This window comes from Morone saxatilis, unplaced genomic scaffold (genome assembly GCF_004916995.1).
Source record: "Morone saxatilis isolate NCDOM2014 unplaced genomic scaffold, NCSU_SB_2.0 Contig15, whole genome shotgun sequence".
Taxonomy (NCBI): Eukaryota; Metazoa; Chordata; class Actinopteri; family Moronidae; genus Morone; species Morone saxatilis.
Genome location: NW_023339707.1, coordinates 17,175,220 through 17,187,091, shown reverse-complemented (window position 1 = coordinate 17,187,091; position 11,872 = coordinate 17,175,220).

Sequence of the window (11,872 nt, the reverse complement as noted above, 5' to 3'; positions counted from 1 at the left end):
GATCAAAATCCGAGAACTTGGCTGTTTGTCTGCTGTCCTCTGCAATTGTCCGCTATTTTCTGGTAAGACAAAAGTAACAAGTAACAAGCCCATTTTCAGTAAATGTAATTGCATTATTTAATTAGAAAAAGGAACTAGTTAAAAGTATAGTTACCCCCAAAAGTAATGGAACTACAGTAACGTGTTATTGCCAACGTTGCATATATCTATTGCATTCAGTTCAGTTGGTTGTATCTGAAGGATTCAGCTCCACAGTGAGTGAAAAATTATTTACACTTTAATAGACTAATGACCCATTGTACTGGGTGAGCAGTGTTACTGAGGTGATGAGGTCAATGGAGAAGGGAGATAATGAGGATGACAGTGATGTGTTGCCTCTATTAAAGTCTGTGTCATCCTGTTTGCCCTTTGATTTTATCACACAGCCAGTTCTACAGCCCGATAAGTAAGACTCTCATCCTTCACTGTCACCGCGACAGGAAGACCTGACACCCAGACTCTTTCCAAATAAAAGGTCTAGTCACATAATACAGCAAGAAGCAACTAAATTCAAACAAAGCATATAGCTATACTGGAAATAAAACAAACCTATTTGGCTTAGTGGAATTATTTCTTCCCACTGAGAAAGGTCAATCTAACTCTTTAATTCACCGTATTTGCGTTCTCCCCTCTGCACCTCCCTCTGCCTGAACTTTAGACCAATCAGGACTCAGTCTACTGACTCGTTCAATCTTTCTTTATTATCCCTAAAGATTTATTTAGCAGGGAGGACATTTGTCCACAACCAAACTTGCTGTAACTTAGAGCCTGAGTGACACATCGGTGGGCTGTTATTATTATTACAGATATTTTTGTATCTGTGTAAATGTGGGCAGATATGGAAATACAAAAATAAGGCTGTATTTTTATCATAACTGACCCAGTTGTTAATTTATATTGTGAAACTTTTATTGAAAATATACTGATACTTATAGGGCATCAAGCCTCAATACTTGGGATGTTGTCTTTAGGACTCAACTGTCAAGCATGTTAAGTTGGAAACAAATGTTTAGTAAATCAGATGGAATCTGAAAAACATGTTAGTATTTCTCAAAGGTAGGTCTTCAAGATAATAAAAAGTATAATTTTGATACTTAAATTTGATACTAAAACAAATTTGAAAGAATCCATAGCTCCGGTTATCTTTTCCTTGTTGCTATCACCTTTTGTTCATCTTTAAAACATCCCACCTTACTATATACTGTATTATATATTTGCCATAACTGCAACATAACTACATTTGAGAGATCCTTGCCAAATATTTTTGTTTATGTTATATGTTAACAAAAATAATTATCACACAGTATATGATAACCAAAATGAAATATTTGTTAAAAATCCAGTATCAGCGGGACTCGAATATGTCCAATTATCACCTGACTGTCCAAGGAATCAAATCACTGTGTAATGTGAAAGGTGGTGCTTATAGTGACGAACCCACAGAGAATTATCACCTGACTCTGCAGTTCCGTTCAACGTTTTTACAGAGCTTACTGTTTCTGGCCCAAAAATGTAAAGCTTGTTTCAGTCTCACAGCTCCTATCAGTGTCACTTCAGGCAGCAACAGCTGTCAGTGAAAAAGCTCTGATAAGCCCACTGCACATTCAGACACAGTTAGTGACTAGCTGGTGAACATAGTGGAGCCTGTAGCAACTAAAGAGCTACATATGCATGGGAAGAGTTGGTGGAGAATAACACAGAGCTAAAACAGGAGTGAATATTGGGCAGATTGGTTTAAAATGAATGCTAATGTTGCCCCGTATCTGCTGGATGTGTAAATAGGCAACTGTCTGCCATGTACACCATATCAACTTTATAAGGGATAATGTTCCAGTGTTGTATTCACAACCTGTTGCGTTGCTCCCAAGTGGCCAACAAAAATTCAGTTAATGCATGTTAATAAACTTAGTTTAGATGAATATTGCTTATTAACTTCCACATATATCATGTGATGCACACTGGTTCAGAAAGCATTTTTTTACTCGAAAAAGGAGTGGCTGTGTAACAGTGAATACATTTTTCTGAGCATCATGAAATGGCTCTTTTTATCACCAGAATTTGATCCATTTGGTTCAGTGACATTTGGAAAGTGTAGAAGAGTCGTAGGATTAAATTACTTTTTCCATTCATGTGTGCAGGGAGTGAACAGGGAGTCATTTAGCTTGGCCAGCGGAGATTTCGGACACGCATGCTCTCAATCAGCAGTGTCAGAACTAGTGTCGGGGACACGAGGCTTATAGCAGAGGGGCACTACATTTCTGGCATGTGGCAACGTAGTCTTGCAGCAAAAGTGAAACAATTCAGTGATTCCGCTTCCCAGGAGAAAATTTTCAGAGAACAATCACAAAAATAGCGGCTGGTACAAGGCATCAATAAAATCTCTCCCAAAAAAGGCCCATCTTCTAAATCATCCACAGTAGTTTCAACAGCACCATCAGCCGGCAGGTTGTAGCATTAAGAGGACGGCTGACAGTGGCTCCAAAATCGACCAAAACATAGATAAATCCATGGCTGCGAATGGGATAAAAATATTAAGCTAACTTAACTTAAACTAGCCTACACCCAATGACAGACCTTTAGTTTTCAAAACTTGAACTGACATTACTTAACAGCATCCTAGCTTTACAACTGATTTCCGTTTACCACATTCAAGAAAACATTGACATGCCTCTATACAAGTAAGGGTATTCAATGAAAGCGTCAGTGAACGAAGTTAGGGCCCCCCCACTGTCCCCGATGGCCCCTTGTGGAGTCGACTCTGTCAAGGCTTTTTCAGTGTATGCACCCAGTGAGAAACATTCTGAATGGGGCGTCATCTTCAAACCCAGTATTCAGTTCTCCTTAAAACATCCATGGTTCTAATCCATCAGCGACTTAGCTTTCTCATTCAACAAACAAACAGCCCGGCGATAGTGGCATTCTGTTGTAGCTGTTACACTGATGTTTTTGGTCCACACAGCCCCCCCCCCCACCAAAAAAAAACCCTCTGTGAAACTGCAGCTATTCACCCGAGACCTGATACAATTCACACATGTTCAAAGAGTAAAGGAACTGCCTTCCCCTTCTAGAAAACACAGAAATCACAACATACACAAAGACAAAGATGAAAAATACTTATTTCCTCTGGGTGAAAACACATTTTGCTGTAGAAGTGTGGCCCGAGACCCTTGTGGTGTTCAGTTTTGTTAGGCCCATCTTTTTATAGATGCCCTTCTCCATCTAAACAAAACATCACCATTTTCAGTGTGCGCTATTTTGTGCAACCAAAGTGGGAATATTTACAAGCCATACCAGGATTGTGATGGAGTGATTATGTCCCAGTGTCCCTTTTCCAATTACCATGCCTGCTTTTAGCTGACAAAGGTCTGTGTTTTTTTTTTTTTTGGAAATATCAACCTCTTGCCTGAAATCTAATAAAGCTACAGCCAAACTGTTTTATTACATTTTATACAATTTGAGACCCAGTTGAAGTAGATATTTTTTCCAGCCTATTAAATGTTCTTTGAACTGAATGCATTTATTAGATGAGGACCGTGTTGATGCATGGAATAAGATGCAATTAATTGAAGCTACATCTAATTACACCCAGGCTGCAGGGATTTGACTATTCACAGTGGTCTTTGTACTGTCTTTTGGTATATTTCTTGTTTTTGAAAGAATTAAGATGAAATTTTTTATGTATTATGCTTCTCATGGAGATTGCTTGGTTTTCCCATTTAAGGCTATCTTGGCTGAATGAAGGCACCTATGGGGTTAACACTCAGTATTAACTACTCACTCATAAGACCACTAAGAGCTTTCAGGAGATGAGCCATTGATTCCCTGGTGGCTCAATGCACAACTGCACAGCCACAATATGGGAGGAGGAGAGTCACGCAGCAAAGATAATCCACTTTCATGGGCCAGAAAAAGCATTTGGATCACAACATACAATTCAAAAAGAAGATTTAGGCAGAATTATATGGCTGTTTGTTGTGATGCACAGTGTATCAACATGAGTAAAAACTTTAATTACATGCAAATGGCCAAAAAAGCCACACTGAAACATGCATTCTTCTCCCTGCTCAATAAACATCAGTCTCCCTCCTGTCCATTTCCACGTCTTCCAACTATTTTCAATCTATTCACATCCATCTCCTCCACACATGTACACCTGTTCCATTTAAAGTCCCTGAGTGATAAACAGTCCTCCTCCAGAGGGACTCCATGTTATAACATAGGAGAGGAGAAGATGTCAACCAGCAGACATCTTTACATGTTATTGTTCTTTATCACAGCTCCCTGGGTACTGAACTGTCATATATTTCCCCTCAAATAGAAGACTCAGCTGGAAGACAGTCACAACCCAGACTCATGGATGCACATTCACATACAAATGCACACAATACTATGCTGGAGTAGACTCTGGGTGAAAATACAGTTCAATAGGATGAGACACACTTTGCAGTAAAATACATAAGAGGCACAGAACATGCAGTTTTCACTGCGGCGTAATGTGTTTATAATCTCTAACTTGAATCTCAGTAGTTCTTTGACAGACTTTGTCTTTTTCATTGGAGCAAAAAAGAACCCTTTATGTGACGATCTCTCATTCAAGGAAGATGAAATTAAAATGAATAGCGCAGAGATTATAGGTAAGGTCTCTGGCTGTTTTCCTTTCAGAAACTATCCTTGTTTCAACCTGTGCTGCTTTCTATCTGTCACATTTCAAAAGATTCGGTCTAACTGCAGATATTTGATCTTTTAAACTTGAATGAAATTAGACATAACAAATTATAAAGGATTAACTGAATGTGTGAATCTGAATGGGCATTTTCAATAACTATTATACTGCGCCTAATAATTTTTGCAACCATACATTTTATGATCTGTTTGTATAAGATGGTTTGCATTTAGCACCAAGGCATTACATCAACAGTGTGGAGCCCGGAGGACAAACCTTCTGGATTGTCACATCTACTTTGGGTGGAAGTAATTAGATAAGACACTTAATGACAACACGTTGAATGGATGAGATGGGAACCACATGGGCACTGTGTGCAGTCTGCCCTCTAATTCCACCTATCTGTTACCATTTTCACAAGATGCCACCATTGCAAGAAACATACAAGTAGCTATTAAAGACTTGTCGGCCTGCCTCTCTCATCTCTGGCCACAAGTGCAGTAGTAGATCTAATAAAAGCAAAGCAACAAAGCCTCAACTTGAATCTATAAATGCACAAATTAGCCCACCAAACTGCAAAACCACACAAACTGCTGATAACTATAAACCTCTAAGTGATGCTGAATAAATCCTGTGTGCTGCAAAGTACAGTAAAAGTCACATCTGGGGATCAGATTGCTTATTTTATCATACAGCCATTTGATTGTTTTGTGAGGGCAGTAAATCACCTGTAATTGGGTCTTATATGCGGCATGTGTTTAGAGACTGCAACTCTAACCCCTCCAAACCCACACTGTGGCATGATATTAAATAAAATAATAATAAAAAAAAACTCAATACATCGGAGAGCTCAATAAATTATACAGCCTTTATATATATGAAAACTGTATGTTCAGTGAATCAATCTTCAGCTATTAAACAGGATTCTTATTAGGCTTGCGGAATTAATGAAACCCATGAAAACCTAATTGGATATGTTTTCTACAATTCCCTGCATGAAAGGATGTGGCACATGAAGGTAAACAGATCAAGACATTGATTTCTATATGAGGTGTTATGAAACTGATACCATTTGCATTTCTATTCCTGTATGCTCTCAAGCACGTCTCCATGACTGTCATGGATTAACAGCTTCAGTAGGATGTTACCTCATCACGCAGGAGAGACAGGTCACCCTAACATTGTAAGAAACAGGGTGAAAGGGTCATATGATACTGTCAGGGAAAAGCTCAGTCCCATTTCCTACCAAAAAGCTCAATCATACCTCTTTCTGAATTTCATTACAATTTCCTTTGTTGGGAAGGATAGGGAGCTGCAATTTATACAGGCAGGATTAACCAGATACTCTCATTCATCTTGTAAGATATATAATAAAAGGAGAAAAGCACTCCATTTACCTTGTGGACAGGCTCCAATAATGAGGGTGTAATTATCAAAATATTGATTATGATAGTCTGACAAAAAAGAAAAAAGTCTACATACTAGCTTTTTTAGAGCTTTCAACCCAACATCAGACACAAAATGGTCACAGCATCACTTGGGAAGGGTGTAAAAGTCCTTGACCACGGTTAAAAGATCAAGCAGGCCACCCGCACTTGACGAAAAAGGCTTGAACAGACATGGGTTATGATCACCCCCCCATATGTGGCAACCTCCAACTCCAAAACTGTAAACTGTAAAATATGATGATTATTGAAGAAGGGCATCCGCACCAGCAACCAGGCAAATATAACGAAAAACTGGATTAAAGATGTCTGCAATATGTGTGGTGATTTAGTTACCTTGGCATACGTTGCACCGCTCGGCGGGGACTTCAGGGGAATCACAACGAATGCTCCCACACTGCGGTTCAGTCAGGTGCGCTCACGTCTATGGGTGCGCTTGGGTAAAACTACCTGGAAAGGAAAGGATGGGGCGGGGTTTTTTTCAAAACAGAAGCAGCCAAAGGAAGGAGGAGGAGGAGGAGGAGACGACCAGCTACTAGTAGAAGAATCCAACCAGCGGTAAGTTTGCGGTTAAAGCTGCTGTAACAAGTAGTTTGACAATACCTACTGTTGTTTTGAAGACATTTTATACATCCCTCAAAGAATCGTTTACCAGACTGGATCAAATAATATTCTGCAGGCAGCACCATAGTTAAATATAACGGCTTACAAAGTTAAAATAAGAGATAAAACTTCAGTTAGGCCAAACAAAGATGGTAGGCAGAAGTGATCTGCCTGCTCTAATCAAAGCACATAACCAAAACTAACAGTTTATCAGGTTCATTTATCTACAAATTGTATTTAATCTTTATTTTAATCAATCTTATTTTCCATGTATGTAGATGCCACTCAATTCTTCAAAACAGTGCAAGTATTGCAAAACATGTTTTTGCTTCAGTGTTTGTTTTGAATTGATCTTTGAGAAAAACAGATAAATCCTTAATGTGAAAACTGTGAGAGCCACATACTCAGACTGTACACCTGCTCTTGAGTTTATGTTGTTCATGTGTTTACAGTTTTGGTGATGCGTGTGTTTTTTGCTGTGTTCAAGTGGTTTGTTGGTCACATGTTAATCACAGCTTATTTGTTTAATGGCATTGTGTTAAGGCTGTTCTTGACAATTACACAAAACCATCATACATGTGTTTGGGCGATAAGACAATGAGACAGTGTTGACAATGTGCTGATCACCATTGCTGCTTATATTGGGGCCATTGTAGCCAAAGTTGCAATTCGGTGAACCGGACAAGATTTTTTGGATTTTAATGATTTATACATTAACAAGGTATTTCATTTGCTGGACCCAAAAACAAACTTCTCTTTCTGGTTATTTTACCAATACCAGCTTCTTCATTGATATAATATTAAATGTACCATAATAGAGGACTTGATCCATATCACCCACCACCTAATAGTTAGTCTGTTGTACATAGACGCTTTAATATGAATGGAATTACATTTGGATTGAATGAAGGACACAGTGATTTGCAGTGCTTGTGTAAAACCATCTCACCTGAGACGGCAAACGTTCTGGTGCAGTTGACGGGTGTAGTTTGGTAGAAATAAAATAGTTTGCACATGGACCTCCTCACAAGAAGGTCTGTGGATTATCTTGAGTAACCGGGTCATGATTTCTGTAAAGAGACATTGCTGTTGAGTTTTTCAAATATATATGTTTTGGCGCTTAGAGCACCATAAACCCGGCGCCATCTGGTTTCATTATATTTGAGAGAAGGCAGATATCTCTACTGCCGATATCTCCAAAACCTTGGCAACTCATACCATAACAATCTAGATGGGTAAAAGTGGAAAAACATGTATTTTTGATTTTGAGGTGTCCCTAAGATGCTTTACATTTTGTACCCAGAACTATAAATTTGCTGTGAGCAGCTACGGATGAATGTGATATCTACATCTGAATCTCTCTCTCATGCACATCAGCATCTCTTAACTCCAGTTAAGAGGACTCAAAACAATTTTTAATGTAGCTGAATAAATGTTTTATTTTGTGCTAGTTGACATCAAAGGACCGTACTACCATTGATGCCCTGGTGGCTGCCACCACAGGGAATGGCTTAAGTGGAGATAAACCCTTTTAGATACATTTCTGAAACAAGCTTGCTCCAGAGACCTTGCCAAGCTACAGTAAAAAGAAGCAACAAAAAGAAGAAACATTGTGTCATTCAGGGTTACATTGGTTGTACAGTTGCCTCTATTGCTGCTGATGAGGTTTGCATTTGTGCTAAAATAGACATTGAAGACCAACTAGCAGCTTTTGGTCCTCTTTTCCTTTGATATCCGTCTTTGAAATATAAACAGAATCAAATTAACTATATCAGATGGCTGTGATAGGCAGCGTGTTAATTGATAGATGAAGGAAGGCAGAGATTGCTGTGCTGTGTTTTTATGTTCTCAGATCTCATGATTTATTACTGCGTCTTTGCTGTGTTCCTCTGCCAAACACTTTTCAGCCACATGAGTTGAAATCAGTTGCTCTGTCTTTGTTACATATTTGGTGGAACAGAACAAACGACTTTTCTCACTGAACATGGTACACAAACCTAACATCGGTTGTTGCAGGCCTGTTGGAAAGCCATTTTAAGGCCATGAAAGACATGAATCAAGGCTGTGTTACTGGCAAGAACTCATATGGTGGGTGTCTGGAATATTAAACTGGGCAGACTGGTACTCAGTAAGACCCTGAGCTCAGCAGACATGAGCACACTGTTTGGCCATGATCTGTAAGACACTGTCATTTTACCAGACAGTGAGGAGCTCTGTGTCTGCGATGAGCACAGAGCTTTTTAGGATGCCAGTAGCTTCCTAGACAAGCAACAAACTGAAAATACAGAGATTAAACTGTGCAGCAGCAGAATCACAAGATTCAAGAGAGCAAGGGTGAAGGACGGCCGTACCTAACGCGTCTGTGTACGCGAGTACCAACACTTACGCAACTAAGTACTGGATGATCATGTCAGCATTTGGGTTATTCAAATCTATTCCAAGCCTTGCAGGGATTACTGATACATATTTTTGGCAACATCATTTAAGAGGAATTATCTAATATGGGCTCTGTCATTAAGTAAGCGAGTAGGATGAGACAGAAGTGGCAAAATTGTTTGAGGTAATGATAAAGATGGGAGCAAGGATGTGTACAGCGCATTATTTTATGTATTGTGTCTAAAATAGCAGGCTTAAACCTTTTTGACAGTGGTTGTCATGATAAACATCAAGATGCTGTGCAGCTTTCACTTATAGGGAGTCTTTCTTCACACATGCACAAACACACACAAACACACACAAAGACGCACACACATGAACAATAAATATTCAGCTCCAGATACAGCTTTGATGAGCCACCTCACTATAACAGATGTAATGTAAAGCGCATTTGCCTTTTTGAAATCAGAGAGAATTCAAGAATGAAAACTAAATCCATCCTTGTTAGAAATAATCAACATCTCCAAAGGCATACAGTGATTCGAGCACATGCACGTATGTGCAACTGCGCCATTCGTTTTCATTGTGTGATGAAAACGGTTGGAAATGTTAATCTGTCTTGTGGCTAATGCAGGATTAACACCTCCTTTTCTGCATGTACATTTCTATCCAAACAACATACTGATTGGTTGAATTAATATAAACACTGCATCTATATTCTTATTCTGTCACGATGTTTGATTTTTCATATTTCTCCGCTGTCAACACGCAGCTGGAATTAATAATTCAGGAACACTTGCGTCTAAGGAGACTGGACCATTTATAGCTATAAATGGCTTTATATATTTGTATTTGATGGGTAAAAAAACATGCTCCTCTCAGCATTCAAGCAGCAGAGAATGCAGAGGGTAACAGAACAGCAGACATGTATCACTGAGATGAGATATGGCATATACATAATGCACAAGGCGAGAAATGCCAGTGAATGTATGATTAATAAGAAACCAAAACATGGGGCTGGAGGCTTGGGCGGAGGAGGTGTAACCAGCCGCAGCTGTGTGTATCAGGTAGAAGCAAACTGCAAACCAGGCACAGCAGAGTCAGTGTGAGCCTGCTTGATTGAAAAGACCACTAAGTTGACCTGTAACAAACAATTATTTTTCATTATTGATTACTCTATTTATTTATTTTATTAATAGAGAATTTGTTTTTCTAGGGCTGCACAATGAATCAAAACATTTTTAAAATTGCAATATCCAAATATGAGAAGCTGCAATTTCTTGATAAAGGTAAAATGTGTGAAATAGCAGCATTATAATAAAGTACTCTAGCTGCCTGATAGTGTTCATATAGCGCCTGTATTTTTGTTTTTTTGTCATGCTTCTGAAAAGAAACATCTTAAAAGTCCTATAAAAAAAGCTCTATGTGTAGCCTTTTTTAAATGTGAACAGAAGAGTTTTATCTTTTTGCTTCGATGCTTCTCCTCACCTTTCAGCTGGTCATGCGGATAAAGTCACATGATTCTCACTCACTCGCAGTCAATTTTCCAGCAGGCCAGCTGCAATGCCAATCATTAGACCTCCCCATGTAATTCAATAAACAGACCTGAAGCCTTCTGGTCCCGCTGCTTCTGCAAGGAACTCTGGCTAACTAGCAGACTTCAATCACCTCTCAGGCTGTAGCTCCTCAAATATAGCTGTCAGATTTTCTAGCCTTGAGAGATATGCTGGAGTGTTTCATAACAGTGAGTTAACAAAACACAAAATCCTCTTGGCAAGAGGGTTTGATCATTTCTAGCATTACTGGTATTTAGAACAGTGAAACACTTTTAATTCTTACACATACTTAAAGGAAGATACTTCTTTAAAAAATGTATTCATTAATCATGTTAATGTAATGGTATCTCTTCTCTAGAGGAGTCAAATCAGGTTGCCAAGCAGATGGGATGTAAAGCCTTTGTAGCCTTTTCCCAGTCACACCCCTCAGGAACCCAATCCATCATCTGCTGATCTGTCTCTGGATCTGCACTAGTCCCTTCCTCTCATTAAGGAAATGAAAGCCTTAATTGGAAATTGTGTTAATTCTCTGACATGTTTGAAACTCTATCTCCCCTTCACTTCCTCTAAATTGCAGACACACTTGACAAATTTGGGGCGGCAGCTCCACTGATGCATATCCTGGATAAATGTTTTCATCTTCGCCCCCTTTCCACTATTCACGCCACATTATGAGCCCAATGATTAATGCTTGCAAAACTTACAGGCATGCTGGTTCACCAAAACTAATTTGTGGTGGAAAATTGGAATGAGTAGTGGTGAGCTGCTCTAACAGTCATGCATGAATAAAAATTTTGGTTTGAACTAAAGATAATCTCGTAAATGACTAGTACGGTGGCATAATGGATTACTGAAAGGACACAAACACATATTATTAATATTAATGCATTTACCCAGATGAGTATGGGCCAGCTTCAAACACTGTTTATAGTAGTAGTATTATTCATGCCCCTCACTTGACAAAGCCCCCGTTTATTTCAACCTGTGATGTCTAGAAATGAAACACAAAACAAGTGTCATCATGCTTTGAGCTGTGTTTCTCTTGTCAAGGCTACAGAATTAAACAGTCTGGCATGGCACCTTCAATAGGGTGAGAAAAAAGGTTGAGGTTCACCTTTGTGCTACCAGGAAGGAATTGAATAGCTATAATACCTAATAAGTAATAAGAACTAGGGATGCTCGATATTGGC